The sequence below is a fragment of the Pantherophis guttatus genome, chromosome 13 (genome assembly GCF_059756535.1).
Source record: "Pantherophis guttatus breed Tessera chromosome 13, ASM5975653v1, whole genome shotgun sequence".
Classification (NCBI taxonomy): Eukaryota; Metazoa; Chordata; class Lepidosauria; order Squamata; family Colubridae; genus Pantherophis; species Pantherophis guttatus.
In genome coordinates, this window is record NC_142075.1 from 4,641,030 (window position 1) to 4,663,777 (window position 22,748).

The 22,748-nt window shown below is 46.9% G+C and overlaps 1 long non-coding RNA gene across 1 annotated transcript; it reads left to right on the top strand.

Annotated features, from left to right (window-relative positions):
• The first annotated feature begins 412 nt into the window (after positions 1–412).
• LOC117676156 (uncharacterized) lies at positions 413–21,834 on the top strand. The gene is made up of 2 exons (XR_004594360.3): positions 413–463; positions 21,236–21,834. It is a non-coding gene; the product is annotated as an uncharacterized LOC117676156 (long non-coding RNA).
• Positions 21,835–22,748: the final 914 nt, after the last annotated feature.

Genomic DNA, 22,748 nt, shown 5'->3' on the forward strand with positions numbered 1-22,748 from the left:
TCATCCATGTATTCAACCAGGCCTGTCCTGGCTTTAGGTTCCTAAGATTAAATACTGTAAATGTTGTGTGGATGTTTGGGTGGTTTAGGGGTGGAGAATTGTGGGGGGTGGGGGGGTGGGGGGGTGTTTGGGGATTGTTATGTGTGTTGGACCTGGTCTTTGGGTGTTATGTGAATTTCGTTGTATGGGTATACTGTGTATACACGTACAATGACAATAAAGTTATTTATTTATTATTTATCATAAGTGATCCAGGTCAACTGCTAATACTTGTTGAATGACAGAAACCTCAGACAGTTAATATAGTCATAAAGGTCCATGGTAAACTTTCAGAAGAGAGCCCACCCCTCTGTCTCCCCCATTTGGAACCTTCCAGATGGCCTGGAAGACACCCCTGCTGATGATCATGGTCCAGAGTGCCTGGAAGAGTCATAATGGAGAAACCCAGGTTCTCATCTGATGGGTGAGTTTCGACCAGCCACTCCCAGCCCAACCTGCACTGCAGAGGAAGGAGTCCCGTTTCACTATCTTGATGTCCTGGAGGAAAAATGGGATATATAAACCTCATTTTATAGACCAGGGTTTACCAACCTTTCGGACCGCAGGGACCACTAAATTCATAATTTTAAATCCCACGGACCACTAATATGATCTGCCTGATGACCAGCTGGGTGGGAGTGGCTAGGTGGTCATGTGACTGGGTGGGCGTGGTCAACTCGATGTCACTCACGTCAAGGGGTGCCTCGCCGGCCTCTACTCACCCCTCCCCTCCCAGCCACTCCTCGCCTCCCCATCCAGGCTCCTTAGGGCCCCAACGGGAAGCAGTTGTTGGAGCTGAGCAGCCACCACGAGAAAGAGTTGGCAAAACAGCTCAGTTCAAATTGGATCTGACTGAGAAGGAGGCTCAGCAGAAGCGCCTCACTGAGGACTAGGAGCATAGGCTTTCCAAGCGGAGGGAAGACCTGCGGGAGTGCAAGGCCAGGTACCGGCTCCTGGAGGCTCAGCGGGCTGAGATGATCAGCCAGTTCCAGTCCATGAGGCAGTTCCACTGGAACGAGGCCCTCCGGCTCCTTGCCACCAATGGCACTTCCCTCCAGCCTTCACCAAAGCCCCGCACCAGGAGGCTGAAGCAGACCCCAAGTCAAAATTTCTGCCCCCCTCCAACCCACACAAGAAGACCCCAAAGGGGGAGACTCTCTGCAGCAACACAAACGTTCATTGCACATATCCGGCCCAGGGGGCGTAGTTTGAGGACCCCCTATTTAGTGCAATATAAAAAATGCAAATAAATTTTCTGCAGACCACCAAAATTTTCTTGTGGACCACGAATGGTCCACACACCACCAGTTGGTGACCTCTATTATAGACCACATTTAAAAGAGATCTGGTCACTGTTGCTGCATTACCACCTCTCTCCACTAGGCGGTAGATGAGGAATTTATCATCAAAAACCTTGGAATCCTGCAACTTGTTAAAATCCCAGGTATTTTACGCCCTTCAGTTCTGTAACTGTAATATAATGGTAATATAATGCAATATAAAACCCATAGTGGCCTCTCAGAATGGAACCTCTGTATATTGGAAAGGACACATTGCATTTTTCTAAAATCACATTGTTCCTTTAGAAAAAGAATGGAAAATCCAGCATGGGATAACTTCTCTTTTTATTGACACCAAAAAGACCCCAAAGGGTGTGCCAGCTTTTTGCCTCCTGTAGAAATCTTCGCCAGGCTTCAGGGGCAAAGAACAAAGGAAGCAAAGAATCCAGGATAGCCAGCATCTGCCCAGGTGTTTCAGCCAGGCGACTGCAGCTCAGAATCGGCCATCAGATAGGGGTGATTGGCCAAACTGAGCTGGGAAAGTCTTTATTTCAAGCGCTTCATTTCCCCAGTTGGATGAGCATCTCGGATTGTTATATGGCTGGGTGGCAACCTCTGGGCTCAGAAGGTAAACAGGGTAAGGACTCAGATGGCAAATGTGAAGACCAAAATTAATTTGAGAATTCTTTTAAAAATCCCCCCCCAAGGCAGTGGCAAATGTTTCTGGACAATTGCCCCAAAATCCCTCAAAGGATAGTACTGGCTCAGCTGGGCCAGTTTCAATCTTCACTGTCACAACAAATAGTGGCCCCATGCCAGTGGTGAAATCCAATTTTTTTACTACTGGTTCTGTGGGTATGGCTTGGTGGGCGTGGCAGGGGAAGGATATTGCAAAATCTCCATTCCCACCCCACTCTGGGGCCAGTCAGAGGTGGTATTTGCCGGTTCTCCGAACTACTCAAAATTTCCGCTACCGGTTCTCCAGAACCTGTCAGAACCTGCTGGATTTCACCCCTGCCCCATGCTCATCCTAATTTTGGAAAACTAGACAAAGTCTGGCCTGGTGAAAATTGGGACAAGAGACCACCAAGAAATCATAACGGGTTTTTTTCCCGTTCAATCATGTCCAATACTCAGACTGCCTGGACAAGGCTCTGCAGTTTTCTTGGCAAGGTTTTTGATTTACCATTGCTTCCTTCCTAGGGCTGAGAGAGAATGACTGGCCCAAGTTCACCCAGATGGCTATGTGACTAAGTCAGGACTAGAACTCGTGGTCTTCTAGCTTCTAGCCCATACAACGAAATTCACCTAACACCCAGAGACCAGGACATTTAAAATAAAATCCCAGAAGAAGACAATAATTGCAAACCATGGTACTGAACATATTTTGTCCAATGAGTGGGATGATATTTCATTTTGTAGTGTACAGAGGGGATTCTGCTTTGAGCTAATTTCTGTCACATGTGGAACGCTCTTCTTCCCTTCTGTGGCAACTTGCCTCATTTGCTGACTGGGTTGCATGGATATCTTGGCTGCCAGCTTGGGGGGTCTTGATTTCAGAGGAATTTTAACTGGAGGAATTTGCTTGGGGATATGTGACTAATGTATGTTGTTACTGGAGGTCACGTCTCTTATTTTTTTATTTATTTCTGTCCCGTCTTTATTATTTTTACAGATAACTCAAGGCAGCAAACATATCGAACACACATTCCTCCTCCTATTTTCCCCAGCACAACAACCTTGTGAGGTGGGCTGAGAGGGGGTAGGGGAGAGAGAGAGAGTGGGGAGGGGGGGGGGGTAAAAGTCACCCACCCAGCTGGCTTTCATACCTAAGGTGGGACTTGAACTCACCATCTCCGAGCTTCTAGCCTGTTGCCTTAACCACTGGACCAAACTGGCTGCCTTATGTGTGGTATTCAATACCTGGTGCTTACATGGCAACAATGCAGAAGTAGGATTACTCTGTGGTCTCCTATCCCCATGAGGCTAATTCTATAGAACTTACTCTGTATCAACCAAGGTCATCCAGGGGCTGCCAGCTAAGTGTCTGTTCTATGCTTTTCTTTATTCTCAGTGAACTATTGTAGAAACTAGGTATGTCCAGCCTAACGAAGAGAAGGACTAGGGCTGACATCAGTGGTGGGTTGCTCCCGGTTTGCACCGGTTCGCAAGAACCGGTAGCAAAAATTTGTAGTAGTTCAGAGAACCGGTAATAACATTGGCTGACCACGCCCTCAAACCGGTCCCCGGCCCGGTCACCACTCGCTTACCCCGCCCACCTCATCAGAGGCTTTTATTTTTTTAACTTTTAAAAGCATTTTTTCTACAACCTCTTTGGACGAAAAAATGCTTTTAAAAGTAAAAAAAAAAAAAAGCCTCCGAGGATCGCGCGGCTCAGCTGGGATCGTCAGAGGCTTTTAAAAGCATTTTTTCTACAACCTCTTCGGCTGAAGAGGTTGTAGGGGAAAAAATGCCTTTAAAAGCCTCTGACGATCCCAGCTGAGTTGCCTGATCGTCAGAGGCTTTTAAATGCATTTTTTTCTGCAAGCTCTTAAGATTGTAGAAAAAATGCTTTTAAAAGTAAAAAAAAATAAGTTGGCCACGCCCACCCAGTCACATTACCCCCACCAAGCCACACCTACAAAATAAGCCACGCCCACAGAACCGGTAGTAAAAAAATTTAGAACCCACCCCTGGGTGACATCATAGAAGTCTTCCAATATTTGAGGGGCTGCCACAAAGAGGAAGAGGTTTGACCTATTTCCAAAGCATCTGAAGGCAGGACAAGATGCAACAGATGGAAGATTATCAGAAAGAGATCCAACTTAGAACTAAAAAGAAAGTGTTAAATTTATGTTTTACTGACAAAGAAATAAAGGGAGATTAGTATAGACCTATTTCAAACTATTTAGCTCTCATCAGCTAGCCATACCTTTCTGGGATTCGAACCTGGGCTACTTGCATTTTAGTAGATGTATTAACCTGTAAGCCAGGAGGATATGGCTAGCTGATGAGAGCTAAATAGCTTGAAATAGATCTATACTAGTCTCCCTTTATTTCTTTATCAGCGAAATATAAATTTGGTATAAAATGGTTTGTCGTGAATGCGACTGCTTGAGGGCTCCTGGATTGGAGCTGAAAGGCGAAAGGGATGCAGGATGCTCCCTCCCACATACTGGGGTATATATCAGGTGCCTCGATAGAAAAACACTTAATCTCTCCCCTGGCTCAAACTGGTGAAGGGAGGAGAACTTGTGGCTCAGAGGTTAATACAATTGCCTAACATGCAGGCAGTCCAAGTTCGAATCCAAGTAAGGGTATGGCTAGCTGATGAGAGCTAAATAGCTTGAAATAAATCTATACTAGTTTCCCTTTATTTGTCGGTAAAAAATAAATTTAACACAAAAATAGTTTGTCGCGAAAGCCACTGCCTGCGAAGGCTCCTGGAAACAGAAGCTGAAAACAGAAGCAGTATGCTCCGTCCCATAGTTAGGTAGACCAGGTTGCCCTGATAAAAAAACACTTAAAAAGAAAGTGAGAATAATTAACCAGTGGAACAGCTTGCCTCTGGAAGTTGTGCATGCTCCATCCCTGGAGATTTTCAAGAAGAGATTGGAGAACCATTTGTCTGGAATGTGATGGGGTCTCCTGCTTCAGCAGGGGGCTGGACTACAAGACCTCCAGGGTCCCTTCCAACTCTGTTATTCTATATGCCGTAATATTTTAGCACCCAAAGCAAACAGCGCATTGCTCAGAAGACAATCTGTCTTTTGTGGCACTCTGGGCCTATCCGTGCTGTAAGTAGATGGATAGGAAACCCCCCCCCTTCCGAGTAAAACTGTGTGGCCCACTTCCCAGCTCTCCAACTCACCATGGCCCCATTGTCTATAGTTTTAACCTCTGGCAGGAGCGACAAACCACAATGGCCTTTTGTCGTGGCACTCGTGCCCTTCACAACGGTGTCATTCATAAGATTTTCATTTTAAAAGAATTAGCAGCATCGTGCTGACTTCATTTCTTTTCCCATCTCTGAAAAGGGAAGAGGGCAAAAGATTGTAAAGGATGTTCTCTTACCTGTCTCCAGGTGACATTCATCAGCTTCCCTTCAGAAGTGACGGGAGCTTCATCACTGGAGGCTTTCAAGAAAAGACTGGACTGCTACCTGTCAGAAATGGTGTAGGGTCTCCTGCTTGAGGGGGGGGTTGGACTAGATGACCTACAAGGTCCCTTCCGACTCTGTTAATCTGTTAATCAGCACAATGCTCCAGGGATTGCATGCATTCTTCCCATGGAGAGGTGCAAGAATCATAGAATTTGAGGTAGTCCTCAATTTACAACCACAGTTGAGCCCAATATTTCTGTTGTGAAACATTTGTTAAGTGAATTTTGCCCCATTTTACGACCTTTCTTGTCACAGTTGTTAAGCGAATCAATGAAGTTGTTAAATTAGCAATACTATTGTGAAGTGAATCTGGCTTCCCCATTGACTTTGCTTGTCAGAAGGTTGCAAAAGTTGATCACATGATCCCGGGACCCTGCAACCGTCATAAATGTGAGTCAGTTGCCAGCTGTCTTAATTCTGATCACGTCACCATAGAGGTGTGGCAACAGTCGTGTGAAAAATGGTCCTAAGTAACTTTTTTCAGTGTCCTTGTAACTTTGAATGGTCACAAAATGAACTGTTGTAAGTCAAGGACTACCTGCATAGAACCATACAGTTGGAAGGGAGCTAAGAGGTCATCAGGCTCAACCCCCTGGACAAGGCAGGATTTACTTACCCCAACCCTTCTAGGTGACTATCCTGCCACTCCATGCAATAACAATCTAATTCACCAATTGACAGCTCTTTGTGTCACTAAATTCTTCTTAGTATTTATTTTATTTTATTTTATTTCATTATTTTATTTTATTTTATTTTATTTTATTTTATTTTATTTAGTTCTAGTTCCATCTGAGACATGAAAGTCAATTTGATGACTCTGAGCCGATCGCCAGAAGATGGCAAGTTATAAAGTTGGGATAAAAATCAAATCCTAATCAATCAATAATAAATAAATAGGAGCGTGTGCAAGCACATTTTTCTGCACCTTTGTTACACCTGTCAGTCAGTCTTTTTGCAAGCTGCTGCAGAAACCTGAAAACCATTGCAGCTGTTTTAAGGCACTGGCTCATCCAAGGGAAGGGACTTTTAAAGCAGGCCCCTCTTTTCAGACTTGCTGCCTGGAATCCTGAAGGAATGGGCTGCTTTAATGATCAGCAGAGAAAGGCTAGTGTAGAGGTCCCCAAACTTGGCAGTTTTAAGACTTGTGGACTTCAACTCCCAGAATTCTCCAGCCAGCATAGCTGCCTAGTTTTTTAAAAAACGTTTTTATTTTTATTTCTTATAAACACATTTACATGTACAGTCATTTCCATCATTTTTATTCATCTTTTCATTTAACTTTCATTTTTAATTTTTACTTTTTCGGGGCTGCTCTTTTACCCTTTACTTTTACTCCAATCTTTCTTCTTCTCTCCCCTTCTCTTCCTTCCTGTTTCTCCTACTTCCTTAGTTCTTCCTCTCCTTCTCTTTCTTACTTCCCCTTCTCTTTCCCCACTCCTCTCATCTTCCCCCCTTCTAACCTTCTCCTCTGCTCCTCTTTCCCCTCCCTTTTCTTCCTCCTTTTCCCTTTCTTCTCCTCCTCCCCGTCTCTTCCTTCCTTTCTCCTCCTACTTTCTTCCTTCTTCCTCTCCTTCTCTCTCTACTCCTTCCCCTCTTTCCTTTTGTTTCCCTTTTCAGTTCAATCTAAAGTGGTATTCGAGCAGCCCCAATTTTCTAATTACCTTTATTCTCATTTCAATTTCTTATTCAATTTCTTATTTAATAATAATAGGAAAAAAGTGAGATATAATAAAAATGTATGCAAATGATGTAATAAAATTAAAACTGCCAAATTCGAAGACCTCTGGCACTAGTGCTTCAGCTCTTAAGAGATTCAAGGCACTTCATGCACCCATTACTTATTAATTAAATGCATTTGGCATCTATCTGGTTACGAAGGGGCTCTGGGTGACTTGAAACCCTGCCTGTTTTTTTTTTTTAATGTGTCAGAAACAGTCACAGAAGTCGCCACGACCACAATGATGTGGCCAAAGCCCGGTCTTCTTCTTTGCTTGTGTCTCACAATTGTGACTGACTTTTCTGACTCCTGTGGCTACAGCATGTACCAGCCTCCACCTCCATCCTCTGCTCTTCTTACGCAGTTTCCCCCGTCTGCCTCTTTGATTGTCTCTCCCCATCTCAGCGTCTGCCTTCCTCGGGCTGCTTGGAGACAGGCTGGGTTAGGCCCTCTGGCCCCGAGTCGCCGTCTGTGGTCCCGCCTGAGGTCATTTCCAAAAGTTGCTGCTCACAATGGAAGAGAACCGAGACTGGGGAGACCCACAGGAAGCCGAGCCGAGATGGAAGAAGCAGATAGTCCTTCACAAAAGAGCTCAGAAGCCTTTCAAGCGGGCTCACCGAACAACACTCGCTATTTCCATTTTTTTTTTAATGAACCAAGAATGGTCATGCAAAGCCTCAAGGGCTTTCCACCAGCTCCATTCAAGGCAGGCACCCAAGACCAAGGAAAGGAGACTCGGTCCCTGCTCTTTAAAAAAAAAAAAGTTGAATTCTTTTAGCAAAGTCTGGTTGCAGAAACCAGAGCAATTATTTCTCTTTAGTGCAAGCATTATTCAGAAGTAGCAACCATGGCACTCGGAGACACATCAAGTCCTGAAAGGCTCAAGAGTTTTCTCTTGCCTTCCACCCGCCTCTGTCTACAGCAGTTTTTCAACCTTTAAGATATGTAGACTTCAACTCTCAGAATTCCCCAGTCAGCACATGTGACTTTCAACTCCCAGAATTCCCCTGTCAGCACGTGTGACTTTCAACTCCCAGAATTCCCCAGCCAGCACATGTGACCTTCAACTCCCAGAATTCCCCAGTCGGCACGTGTGACTTTCAACTCCCAGAATTCCCCAGCCAGCACGTGTGACCTTCAACTCCCAGAATTCCCCAGCCAGCACGTGTGACTCTCAACTCCCAGAATTCCCCAGCCAGCACATGTGACTTTCAACTCCCAGAATGCCCCAGTCAGCACGTGTGACCTTCAACTCCCAGAATTCCCCAGCCAGCATTCTGAGAGTTGATCGCCATACACCCTAAAGTAAAGCTGCTAAACTTGAGAACAGTGGCCTACAGTGAGAATGGAAACTGAGTCTCGAGTCTGCTGAAACCGAATGAGCTGGCTAATTCAGAAAGGAGGCAAGATGTCCCATCTCCAATTCAAAACTTAGATAAGCAGCTTGGTGCTGCGGGATTCAAAGACAGCCTGTCCTGGGAGCCTCTCTGGCGGCTGGCCCCGGCTGGCTTGTCCTTTGGTTTAAAAAAGATTATAAATACATTAGAAGCTGGCCTGCTGCAAACAAAGAGTCGGCTTCTAGCATTATCTTTATTCCCAAGAGTGACTCTGGGCTTCGCATAATCCCTGCAGGCACTTGAAGAAAATGGAAATGGAGAGAGGCTGCAAATCAGGGAGTTGTCTGCCTCCCCAGGACAAAGAATCGGGTGGCAGAGGGATCCCCAAGGGAACAGAAGGAAGGCAGGAAGTCACCGCAATAGTTGGCATTGTAAATTTGTGTGATGTGACATGCTGTGTTTCCCAATGGCAAGTATTCTGAGCAGGCACCTTCCCTGCAACTGCCCTTTTGGGTGTGCTTGATGGACAGGGGGATAGACTAGATGAATCTAAGGTCCCTTCAACTTTTATGTTCTGATTCTAAGGCTCCAAATAGACTCCCTGGCCAAAAGAGGTTTCTTGCCTGGGTGTAGAGTAGAATAGAGAATAGAATAGAATAGAGTAGAGTAGAGTAGAGTAGAGTAGAGTAGAGTAGAGTAGAGTAGAGTAGAGTAGAGTAGAGTAGAGTAGAGTAGAGTAGAGTAGAGTAGAGTAGAATATAATTAGAACAGAACAGAACAGAAGCTGGAAGGGACCTTGGAGATCTTCTAGTCCAGCCCCCTGCTCAAACAGATGACCCGCCTATACCATTTCAGATAAGTCCAGTCTCTTCTTAAAAACCTCCAGTGATGGAGCACCCACGATTTCTGGAGGCAACTTCTTTTCCACTGGTCAATTGTCGTCACTGTTGGGAAGTTTCTCCTTAATTCCAGGTTGCTTCTCTCCTTGGTTAGTTTCCAACCATTGTAGGAAACCAGTGTAGAGAAGGAGAGAATGGATCCTTTGCAGTGAGTGATCCAAACTAAGGAGGAATTTATTTTCTGACTGGGAGACCTATAAATCAGTAGAACAACCAGCCTTCTGAAGTCGTGGGTGCCTCATCGCTGGACGTTTTCAAGAGAAGAAGGGACAGCAATCTGGCCAGCACGGAATGAGGATTCCTGCGCTGGGGAGGGTGGACTGGAAGATCTCTTAAGGTCCCTCCCCACCCTAGGATTCAATGAACACTTCCTTTTAAAAGTCACTCCATACAATGACTTTTGCCTCAATAGTCGTAATTGTGTAGTAATTTACTACTAAGTAAAAGTAGCAAAAGTATAGTAGTAGTACGGTAGTAAAAGTTTAAGTAGAAGTAGCAATTTAACTGGCTCAATAGTAGTAATTGTGAGAGGGATCTGGGAGTCTAGCGGACAATCACTTGGTCACTGAGTCAGCCGTGTGCTGCAGCTGCCAAAAAAGCCAACACAATCCTAGGCTGCATTAACAGGGATAGAATCAAGATCACGTGAAGTGTTAATACCACTTTATAAGGCCTTGGTAAGGCCACACGTGGAATCCTGCATCCAGTTTTGGTCTCCACAATGTAAGAAAGATGTGGAGACTCTAGAAAGAGTGCAGAGAAGAGCAACAAAGAGGATTAGGAGACTGGAGGCTAAAACATATGAACAACAGTTGCTGGAATTGGGTATATCTAATTTAATGAAAAGTGACATGATAGCAGTGTTCCGATATCTCAGGGGCTGCCACAAAGAAGAGGGAGTCAAGCTATTCTCCAAAGGACCTGAAGGCAGGACAAGGAGCAATCTATGCATAAAGAAACAGTCCATGAAGTGTCCAAAAATGGCTATGAACTTGTCACCAACATCCCTTTTTCACATGCTTTGATGGTACAATTGTGGCTGCGATTTTGCTTTTTTTTTTTTTTTTTTGGTCCCTTCCCCACACTCTGGAACAAGCCAGGATCCTGCAAACCTTCTTTCCCTAAGTTTGAGGGATTGGACTGGATTCCTAAATGATGCTCCCCAATTCTGCAACCTGAAGAGAAACTGCAGAGGAAATTTTAGGGAAAAAAAAAAAAGGCTCAGCAGAGAAATATTTGCTATGGCTGCAGATTGCCCTGCCTGGGAGAATTAGGACTATCTGGATTTTGAGTGCCGGTTGAGCTGTCTCCTTGTCTTGCTTGTTTTTCCTTTTGAGACATTTTATCTCCTACTGTAATGAATTTTCCTGCCCAGTTGCTGGCATGGAAAGAGTCCTGAAGGCGCAGAAATAACAAATAAAGGAAAAACCATTTGGAACAGGAAAGATGGAGGCGGGCAAGACATTTGCGCAAGGGAGGGGGGGAAGGATGGGAGGGGGGGCGGTCATTCTTTGACCCTGGTTTTCAGGTGAGTTTGCCCTCTTTCACGCAGGGGGCAGTGGTGAAATCCAAATTTTTTACTACTGGTTCTGTGGGCGTGGCATGGCTTGGTGGGCGTGGCAGGGGAAGGACAGTGCAAAATCTCCATTCCCACCCCACTCGGGGGCCAGCCAGAGGTGGCATTTGCCGGTTCTCTGAACTACTCAAAATTTCCACTGCCGATTCTCCAGAACCTGCTAGATTTCACCCCTGCCAGGGGGGGTCTATCACGTATGGTTGTGCTTTCTTCTGTTTGTTTCTTGGAGTCCTGCAGTTTTTCAGAAGTGGTTTGCCATTGTTTGCTCTTTAAGACTGACAGTAAGTGACTGGCCCAAGAAGATCATCCAGCTGGCTTCATGTCCAAGGAAATGTGGAAGAAGGAACGGCAGGAGGTGGGGATGGAGTCAAAATAGGAATCAGCCTAGAGTCTCTTTGTAGCCACAAAGGAACAAGCCCAACCTCCCTTGAATTTCATTGACCCTTATCTAGGGCTAAAACAGTGCTGTTATTTGAGTAGGTTTCTGTGCATTGGCATGAGTAGTAATCCATAAATTAAACCGGTTCCTGGTCTTTCGCATCTGACAGACAGGATTAGAACTCACAGCCTTCCATCTTTACTAAACCCGATCTCTGCCTACGAATTAATTCTGGGCAAACTGGCAAAGGTGCTTTTCCAGAAGCACACTGGACTTCCTCGTTTGTTTTTTCCTTTGAAAACCTTTCCCTTCTCATCCAAGAAGCCATCCTTCACCAATCCTCTGAAGTTAGAACTGAAGAACCTTCTTGGACGAGAAGCAAAACGTTTTCAAAGGAGGGAAGAAAAAAAAAAACCACCCAAGAAAGTCTTCATTGACTTTTGGAAAAACACTTTTGGGACAACTGTTGAGAATCTCCCTAAAACAGAGGTCTTCAAACTTGGCAGCTTTTCAGACTTGTGGACTTCAACTCCCAGAATTAAGCATACTGTAGCTGGCTGGAGAATTCTGGGAGTTGACAAGTCCACAAGTCTGAAAAGCTGCCAAGTTTGAAGACCTCTGCCATAGACCATCTGGGCAAACTCCTAGCATTCAACCCTTTGTTGTGGGGCAGGAAGGGGGGGGGAAGCAATTATTCCCGCTCTGCCACAATTCAGCAGCAATCCCTAAACGGCTCCTGGCTGCAAGAATTCAGGCTATTTAGAGCCCTGTCTCAAACTTCTAGACCAGGGGTCTCCAACCTTGGCCGCTTTAAGCCTGGTGGACTTTAACTCCCAGAATCCCCCAGCCAGCTGGTTGGGGGATTCTGGGAGTTAAAGTCCCCAGGCTTAAAGCGGCCAAGGTTGGAGACCCCTGGTCTACACATTTAATGCGCAGAGAGCTCTTCATTAGGCAGGCAGGAATCTCCACTGACGGGTTTCCAGGCTCTCCGATGCGCCAATCCAAACTTTGCAACTTGGGAGTGTTTTTTTGTTTTTTTTTTCTTTTAATTTGATTTATATGCTGCCCTTCTCCGGAGACTCAGGGCGGCTTACAATGCGTTAAGCAATAGCCTTCATCCTTTTGTATATTTGTACAAAGTCAGCTTATTGCCCCCACAAACCGGGTCCTCATTTTACCCACCTTAGAAAGGATGGAAGGCTGAGTCAACCTTGAGCCTGGAGAGATTCGAACCTGCAGTAATTGCAGGCAGCTGGTCTTAATAACAGGGTGCCTTAGACCACTGTACTACCAAGGCTCTTTTGGGGAGGGAGGCCTCCTCACGTGTTTCTTAACAGGGGAGGGAAGGATGGTCGTGGCAGAAAACGGGCAAAAGCCGAGGGGAGAAAGCGCGGCGGTCTTGGCACCGTGGCGCTTTCGGCCGGCAGGACAACCTTCTGGCTCGGGGGACCGTCGGAAGGCGCTGGAGGGAGAAGCCGCTTGCTCGCTCCCCGGGGCGCTCGGGCGAAGGGAAGGCGGGGGGTTGGATGCCTGGAAGGCAGCCTTATCTCCCCCGGAGCCCCTTATCCGCTCCCTGGCTCCGGCGGGGTGGGCGTCTGCGGGAAGCCCCAGCCAAGCCCCAGCCGGCCCGGGCTCCGTGACATGCAGGCACGGGGGACTCGCTGGCGGCCTTATCTGGGCCGGCCGGTTTGATGGAGCGCCTGGCGTCTGTCTGGGGAGGGCTCGACGGCTCCCAGTTAACCCCACGAAAGACGCCCGGCTGGAATGCGGAGGGGACGCGCAGAGAGGTGCCCGCCCTGGCTCCTCTCTCTCTCTCTCTCTCTTTCCCTCCTTCCTTCCTCTCTCGCTCTTTCTCTTTCCCCCCCTCTCTCATTCACTTCTTTCTCTCTCTCTCTCTCTCTCTCTCCTCCCTCCCTCCTCTCTCTCTCTCTCTCTCCCTCCCTCTCCCTCCTCTCTCTCTCTTTTCATCTTCCCTCCCTCCCTCTCTCCCTCCTTCCTCTTTCCCTCCTTTCTCTCTCTCCCTCCTTCCTCTCTCTTTCCCTCCTTTATATCTCTTTCCTTCTTTCCTCTCTCTCTTTCCCTCCTTCCTCTCTCTCTTTCTCTCCTTTCTCTCCCACCCTCTTTCTTCCCATCCTTTCTCTTTCTTTCCCTTTCTCTCCCTCCCTCTCCCTCCTCTCTCTTTCCATTCTTTCTCTCTCACTCTTTCTTTCCCTCCTTTCTCTCCCTCCCTTGGCTGGTAACGGCCAGGGGCCTCCCCTAGACCACCCTCTTCCCTGAATGGGTGCCTGCTCCCTCCTGCATTTTCACAGGGTGTGGGGGGGGGGGGAATGCACCCCCACCAGGCCTGAGCTTCCCCAGCCCAGTCTCCCTCCTGGACTTCTGTTCCCCCATCAGCCCACTCCACCACCCCCGGTCCAGACATCCAGGAGACCGGCTGGCGATAAGAGCCTTCCCTCCGCCCTGGCCCCTGGCTCTGCTCTGCCGCCAGCCTCAGGCGGGGGTCAGGTCCCCCTTTACTCAAGCAGGGTTCCTCTTTTCACCAACCAGCCTGGGGAGAGCAGAGGGGAAGGTTTGTAGCTTTGCAAAGAAGAACAAGGACTTTTCTCTGGATTGGCTTTGCAAAATTAGAACCTGAGGGCTAGAAGAGACCTTTGAGGTCTATCTAGTCCAGGGGTCTCCAACCTTGGCAACTTTAAGAGTTGTGGACTTCAACTCCCAGAAGCTGAGGAATTCTGGGAGTTGAAGTCCACAAGTCTTAAAGTTACCAAGGTTGGAGACACCTGATCTAGTCCAACTCCCTGTCCAAGGCAGGAGACCATATATACCAGCCTGGACAAATGTCTGTCCAATCTTTTCTTGAAGACCTCCAACAATGGAGCATCCACAACTTCAGGAGGCAAAGCTATTGCACTGATTAATTGTTCTCACAGTCAAGAAATCATTTCTTTAGTTCTGGGTTGGATCTCTCTTTAATGTTCCCTCCACCTGTTGCTTCTTGTCTTGCCCTCAAGTCCTTTGGAAAATAGGCCAACTGCCTCTTCTCTTTGACAGCTCCTCAAATATTGGAAAATTGCTTTCATGTCTCCCCTAATCTTTCTTTTCATTATAATATATAGACATTCCCAGTTTCTGCAACTGTTCATCATATGTTTTAGCCTCCAGTCCCCTAACCATCTTTGTTGCTCTTCTGGTACTCTTTCTAGGGTCTCGGCATCTTTTTTGTCCGTTTTTTTTCAGCTGATGCTTAGGAGGGGGTTTTACATTTCCCTCTGCAGTGCCCATAAGTGGCTTCTGCAAGGCTCCCCCCTGCCCCTTTGTGGCAGCCTCAGATCTCTGTTGTGCCTTCATCTTGGCTGTCGTCTTGTCTTCAGCCTTGTGGGGCAACAGTGATGCCAACTTTACCAACAGAAGAGAATATTTGTGGAACTGTGGGGTCCTTGGGGCTCTCTGAGCTTGGTTGGTTTCTTGTAGACGTTTCATTGCCAAACTAGGTAACATCATCAGTAACAGAAGGGAATAAAGATTGCAGGGAGGAGGAGGAGGAGGAACTGAGGGGTCCTTGATGCTGTTTGAGCTTGCATGTTTTCTTTTTTTTTTGCTGTAATTTATATTGTATAAATTAAATTAAATTATATTTAATTTTCTTGTAGACATTTCATTGCCAAACTAGGTTACATCATCAGTACCAGAAGGGAATAAGGATTGCAGGGAGGAGGAGGAGGAGGAGGAGGAGGAGGAGGAGGAGGAGGAGGAGGAGGAGGAGGAACTGAGGGGTCCTTGATGCTGTGTGAGCTTGCTTGTTTTCTTGTAGACATTTCATTGCCAAACTAGGTAACATCATCAGTACCAGAAGGGCGTAGGGTTTCCAGAGAGGAGGAGGAGGAAGAGGAGGAGGAGGAGGAGGAGGAGGAGGAAGAGGAGGAAGAGGAGGAGGAGGAGGAAGAGGAGGAGGAAGAGGAGGAGGAGGAGGAGGAGGAGGAGAAACTGAGGGGTCCTTGATGCTGTGTGAGCTTGCTTGTTTTCTTGTAGACATTTCATTGCCAAACTAGGTAACATCATCAGTACCAGAAGGGAGTAGGGTTTCCAGAGAGGAGGAGGAGGAGGAGGACTGTGGGGTCCTTGGTGCTCTCTGAACTTGGCTGTTTGCTTCCAAAATCTTTCATGACCCAACTAGGTAACATCATCAGTGCTAGAAGGGAGTGGGGGGACAGGGAGAAAACCCCATTCCCTTCTAGCAAAATGACCTGTGACCACAGCCAAGTCCAGAGAGCCTCATGGACCTCACAGTGTGTACAATCCAGCATCTATAACAATGTTCTCAACCTTGGGAGACTTTATGAGACTGAGACGCAACAGTCCATGAAATGACCTCCCGAGGGCTGAGAGTCTGAGTTCTGGTCTCCAGAGGCAGAATGCTTGCAGTTGCCTTCAAGGACAACTCAGCCTGTCTTAAGAGCAGGGAGGATTGATTCTCCTCGGTGAAGGACAGACGCCCTCCTGCTTTAATCATGGCTTAAACAAGGTTAGCTGCTTTCTTTTCAGCCAGAAGCTGCAATACAAATTATATTTTCCTTCTGAGGTTAAGGAGCAAGAAGAAGATGATGGGATGTTTCATTGGAGATGCCAGGACAGAAATATTCAGCATTTGGAGAACCTCTGAGTTATTTCTTTCCACAGCCAGATAGCGCATTGAAGTGTCGACTTACAACAGTTCATTTAGTGACCATTCAAGGTTACAACGCCACTGGAAAAAGAGACTTATGACCGTTTTTCAGACTTACGGCCATCGAGGCACCCCCCCCATGGTCACATGATCAAACTTCAGATGCTTGGCAACTGACTCGTATTTATGACGGTTGCAGCCTCCCGGGGTCGCTGGGTTTGCGACCTTCTGACAAGCAAAGTCAATGGGGAAGCCAGATTCACTTAACAACCGTGTCACTAATTTAACTGCAGTGATTCCCTTAACTGTGGCATGAAAGGTCATAAAAACGGGACAAAACTCAACAACTGTCTTGCTAAGTCGAGGATTATCTGTGCCATTTTGAATGCTGTATATGATATGATCAAACCTTGGCTGCAATGTCCTGTTTAACGACCTGGAATATTCCATCGATTTCTCTGTAAATGCAGGCCTGGCCAGCTTCATTATACATTTTTTGGCAATTCTGGGGTTACCAAAGTCGATCCTATGATTTCTTTGCCACCGAGGAGCTCAGCGTCTTCCAGGCCTCTCCCTTCTTCCCTACTGCTGCTCCTGTTCACTTTTCTCTCTCCCTCCTTCTCTCTCTCTCTCTCTCTCTCTTTTTCTCTCTCTCCCTCCCTCCCTCCCTCTCTCTCCCTGTTTGCCCATCGCAGCTGCCAAAAGGCCGGACCCAGCGTGCCATTAAAAATGCAGACTTCTGAATTCCAAACTTTTCCCTCAAAGCATAATTTATGATTGTGCGGTGGAAAGTACATTTTCCCACACCAATGGAGACAAAAAGAATATCTTTACAAAAATATATCAGCAGCAGAGAGAGAGAGGAGAGAGAGAGGCCTGGGCCTGCTGGCACTTTTCATGGGGAAGGAATGAATCTTGGGTGTGGTAGTGCGAGAAAGTTGGGTTTTTTTTTTTCTTTTTTGTGAAAAATCCGATGAACTCACAGGCAAGGGGGAGAAGGAAACATCCAAGTGAGAGCAGGGAAGAGCTCTCAAGGCAGCCCTTGGCTCATTCAGACGCTTATCCAAGTATCCTCCCAGTGGGCCTTGTCTGAAACACTTTCTCTATCTCTGTGTCTATGGAGATCCTCCGTCATCCAGGTCATGGTTGTCCCAAAGGTGCTTTTTCAAGAGGCAACTAGACTTTCTGGTTTTTCTTTGAAGGCATTTTGCTTCTCATCCAATAAAGCTTCTTCAGCTCTGACTGGATGGTGGGGAAGGGAAGGATTGATACTCCTTGCAGACAGCTGGTCATTTGCATCCTTTTGGCGAGTCGTTAAGGCCACCTGGAGGTTTATCTGTGTCCTCAGGGTCACCTGAGTGGTGCAAATGGGTGTGGAGCTTTCTTGGAACTGTTGAAAGGACTGTGTTGTAGACTGGAGATAGATGATGTCCTATCCTTCCTTCTCTGTTGAGGGATGGGCTGTTCAATTTGGACATAGATGGCCTCTTTGACCCCTCTTTCAAACCAGCAGTCCACTCTGTCCAAAATATGGACTTTGTTGTCTTCCAAAGAGTGGCCTTTGCCTTTTAAATGCAGGTGGACTGCTGACTCTTGTCCTGATGGGTTTGTCCTCCTACTATGTTGTGCCATGCGTTTATGAAGTGGTTGTTTTGTTTCCCCAATGTACAGATATGCATATGTCTAGCTGCATTGTACTGCATATACCACGTTGCTCAGTTTGCATCTGGGTGTTTTAGCCTTGGGGTGGACAAGCTTCTGCCTTAGTGTATTCTTGGGTTTAAAGCCAACTCCACAAACGTGCACAATTCCTGCAACCGTTCTTCATACGTTTTAGTCTCCAGGCCCTTAATCATCTTCTTCCTCTCCTTTCTGTTGGCGGGGGTGGGGTGGGGGTAGGTTAGTAATGCTGCCAAAGACCTGTGCAGAGTATCGTCCCATTCTATAAGGCAGGGGTCCCCAAACTTGGCGACTTTAAGACTTGTCGACTTCAAGTCCCAGAATTCCCCAGCCAGCGATGCTGGCTGGGGAATTCTGGGAGTTGAAGTCCACAAGTCTTAAAGTCGCCAAGTTTGGGGACCCCTGCTATAAGGCAAACTTTTTCCCCCCAAACTAACTTTGCAGAACAGTCCTCAGGAGCAGGATTTGCAAAGGATCCCACAAGGGCAGGAAGCTGAACCATCCTAAGTGTCACAATGGAAAGAGGATGCTACACACACACACACACACACACACACACACACAAAGTCCAAACTCATCTGGGGAAATTTGGAAACAACAGGGAAGAAAAGAGAGGGGGAAAAACAAACAAGAAGAAGGAAAATCAGAAGTCAGAATCTGAAACAGGAAAAACCCGGCGTCAGGACGGGGCCATCGATAAAGGCAACTGTGCTGAATACACAAACAAGCGGCCGCTCTAATGGAGGCCAGCAAAGGAACTCCTTGGCTGAGGTCCCCACCGGCCGCAGACCCCAGGACGGAGCTGGGATCCGGCGAAGGGAGGCCAGGCCAGGCGGAGGAAGAGGGCTGAGTGGGTTGATGGAAGCACATGCATTGATTGAGGGGCTGCAACTGAAGCATCGGAGGGCACTTTGCTCTGGCCAGAGAAGAGGGGGTCACAGGAGGACGCCTGATTGGGGGTTGTGGAAGAAGGAAGGAAGGAAAGCAGAGAGAAGGAAGGAAGGAATGAGCCTTGGTGGTGCAGCGGACTAAAGTGCTGTTAAGTAGCACTTAGCTGCCAGCTGCCTGCAATTACTGCAAGTTCAAATCTCACCAGGCTCAAGGTTGACTCAGCCTTCCATCCTTTCGAGGTAGGTAAAATGAGGACCCGGTTTGTGGGGGCAATAAGATGACTTTGTATAAAAAAGAACACCGCTTAGGGGGAGCCGAAAGCCCTACTAAGCAGGTATATACAAAAGTATGAAGGCTATTGCTTAACACATCGTAAGCCCCCCTGAGTCTCCGGAGAAAGGCGGCATATAAATCGAACCAATAAATGAATGAATGAATGAATAAATAAATAAATAAATAAATAAATAAAGGAAAATGGCAAAAGCACTTAGACTTATATACTGCTTCATAGTGCTTTTGCAGCCCTCTTTAAGTGGTTTACAGAGTCAGCATCTTGCCCCCAATAACCTGGGTCCTCATTTGATCCACCTCGGAAGGATGGAAGGCTGAGTCAACCTTCAGCCAGTCAGGATCGAACTGCCGAACTGCTGGCAATAGGCAGTCAGCAGAATTAACCTATAATACTGCATTCTCACCACTGAGCCATCAAAGCTCCTCCCTCCCTCCCTCCCTCCCTCCTTTCTCATAGCACTTAGAATTATATACCGCTTCACAGTGCTTTTACAGCCCTCTCTAAGCGGTTTACAAAGTCAGCCTCTGGCCGCCAACAATCTGGGTCCTCATGTGATCTCCTTTTGCGACCTCCTGACTAGCAAAGTCAATGGGGAAGCCAGATTCACTTAACGGCCGTGTTACTAACTTAACAAACTGCAATCATTCACTTAACAAACTGTGGCAAGAAAGGTCATAAAATGGGACAAAACCCACTTAGAAAATGTCTCACTAAACAGCAGAGATTTTGGGCTCAGTTGTGGTCGTAACTCGAGGACTATCTGTTTTTGATAAATATTTACAGTGAAGCAGGGGTAGAAAGCATTTTTTTGCCCTAAGTCACTTTTGGCCTTTCAGGGATAGATTGGAGAGTCCAAAAGGTACACAGAGCCGGGTTAAAAATTAAATTTCATTTGAATCATAGAACATAGAATCAAAGGGCTGGATGGGACCTTGGAGGTCTTCTAGTCCAACCCCCTGCTCAAGACAGGAGCCCTTATACCATCCCAGATAAATGGTCACCGACTTGGTGACGTCATATCGTCACCACTACCGGCTCGGCGGAACCGGGTGGATCCGGGAGGAACCCACCACTGGCTTCTTATTGAATTAAACGTATTTACAGAATACAGAATAATAGAGTTGGAAGGTCTTGCACAAGGAGAAGACCTATACCCGTGATGGCGAACCTATGGCATGCGTGCCACAGCGGCATGCGGAGCCATGTTGCCTGGCACGCCAGCTCAGCTCCGGTGCGCATGCGTCGGAGTCTCTGGAGGCTGGGGACAGCAAAAAAGTCACTTCCTGTCCAACCAGAAGTTCGGAAACGGGCCGTTTTGGGCCTCCAAGGGGGTGGGGAAGGCTGTTTTCACCCTCCCCAGATGCATAGAGAGGATCTGGAGCCAGGTGAGAAGGAAAAACGGGCCTACTGGGCCATCGTGTGCTAGGAGCGGGGGGAAGGGGGGGTTGCATGCATGGGGCGGGGTGCATAGAATTATGGGTGTGGGCACATGTGCACGCGAACCTTCCCCGCTCCCCCCTTGCTGGCACGGGATGGCAAAAAGGTTAGCCATCACTGCCCTATACCATTCCAGACAAGTGGCGGTCCAATCTCTTCTTAAAAGTCTCCAGTGATGGAGCAGCCACAGCTTCTGAAGGCAAGCCATTACACTGTTTAATTGTTCTCACTGTCAGAAAATTTCTCCTTAGTTCTAGGCTGTTTCTCTCCTTGATCAGTTTCCATCCGTTATTCTTGTCTTGCTTTTTGGTGCTTTGGAAAATAGGTTGATCCACTCTTTATTTATTATTTTTATTTTATTTTGTCGCATTTCTATGCCGCCCAACTCCCAAGGGACTCTTCTTTGTAGCAGCCCCTCAAATTCTGGAATACTGCTATCACAGCACCCCTGGTCCTTCTTTTCTCTAGGCTAGCCATACCCAGTTCCTGCAACTGTTCTTCATATGTTTTAGCCTCCAGTCCCCTAATCAGTGGTGGGTTGCCCCCGGTTCGCACCGGTACTATAGAACCGGTAGTAAAACTGGTGGGAGGCTCCACCCACCAACCCCAAATGTCATCAAAATGCTTCTGCGCATGTGCAGAAGAGTGCGTGCACGAGAGCAAAATGAGTGCGCGCGCGCAGCCCCGTTGCAAACCGGTAGTAAAGGTAAGTAGAACACACCCCTACTCCTAATCATCTTTGTTGCTCTTCTCTGCACTCTTTCTAGAGTCTCAATATCTTTTCTATAATATGTTGACCATTAACATTAATGTGGTCATTAACATTTTGTTTATTACTGCCTGTTGCTTCATTCAGTTGTCTTTTCAATTCTGCCTCTACCAGGAGAAGCCTGGAATAAGTGTGTGCAAATATCCTTCACGGACCCATTCCACCGAAGACTCTGCAAACATCCTGTGGTTGAAACCAAGTTCCACCAATAGTGAGATGCAAAGTCATTATCTTAATTCAGACCATCTGAAGAAAAAGAAGAAAAAAAAAGAGCAAACCCTCACTTTCTCCAAAAGCTGCAAGTCAGCAATTTCCAGTTGAAGATTTCCTTTGAAGGTTTTGCTTGTTTGTTTAAGACTGACCGCTCTCAGATTGGCCCCTGACTGTTCAGAGGGGCTGGAAAGTTGGTGTCTCGCAAGGAAAGTAGAAATAACAGTCCTAATCGAAAGAGGATGAAGAGGTGACGGAGAACAAAGCCAAGCAGAATTTACTAGCTCGAGGGTCCCTTTAAATGGTATCAAAACAAGGGGGGGGGGGTGGATCCAGGCTTCAATACAGTCGTGCTTAAGAACTTCTTAATCCTGTCTCCTTCCTGGCCGAGAGCCAGTTGGAGCCGCGCCAAGAAGTCCTGGCAGAAAATGTTGGGGCCAGAGTTACATGCAAACGAGTCCATTTGAGAGGAATAAAGTTTGCATAGCCAGCTTCTTGGCCAATCTCTGGTTGGTTTTCCTTCCTTTTTTCTGTTGTTCTTCCTCCATCCATGCATGGACCGGTTTGGGCAGGAGACAACAGCAATCCAGATAGAAGCCACAAACTGTAAACAAAGCTTGTCATTCCCAAAACACCCCGTTCTTCTCGGGGACCCTGGTAGGCACATCCGTACTGGGGATGATGGTCTGTAGTTGGAGGAAAGCGTCTTCTGGGGTACTAATACCGCTCTATAAAGCCTTGGTAAGACCACAGCTAGAATAGTATTTCCAGTTTTGGTCACCACACTATAAAAAAGATGTTGAGGCTCTAGAAAGAGTTCAGAGAAGAGCAATAAAGATGATTAGGGGATTGGAAGCTAAAACATACAATGGATGGTTGCAGGAATTGAACATGGCTAGTCTAGTGAAGAGAAGGACCAGGGGAGACATAATAGCAATCTTCCAATATTTGAGGAGCTGCCACAGAGAGATTAGATTAATTAGATTAACAAAGTTGGAAGGGACCTTGTAGGTTAGCTAGTCCAACCCCCCGCCCTATACCATTTCTGACAGATGGCAGTCCAGTCTCTTCTTGAAAGCTCCCAGTGATGAAGCTCCCACAAGGCAACTTCTGTTCCATGGGTTGATTGTTCTCACTGTCAGAAAATTCCTCCTTATTTCCAGGTTGAATCTTTCCTTGTCTGGCCTTGGAAAATAGCTTGACCCCCTCCTCTATGTGGCAGTCCATCAAATATTGGAAGACTGCTTTCATGTCTCCCCTGGTCCTTCACTAGATTAACCATGCTCAGTCCCTGTGACTGTTCTTCATATGTTTTAGTCTATTTTCCAAGGCACTTGAAGGCCAGACAAGGAATAATGGTTGGAAACTGATCAAGGAGAAATTCAACCTGGAAATAAGGAGGAATTTTCTAAGAGTG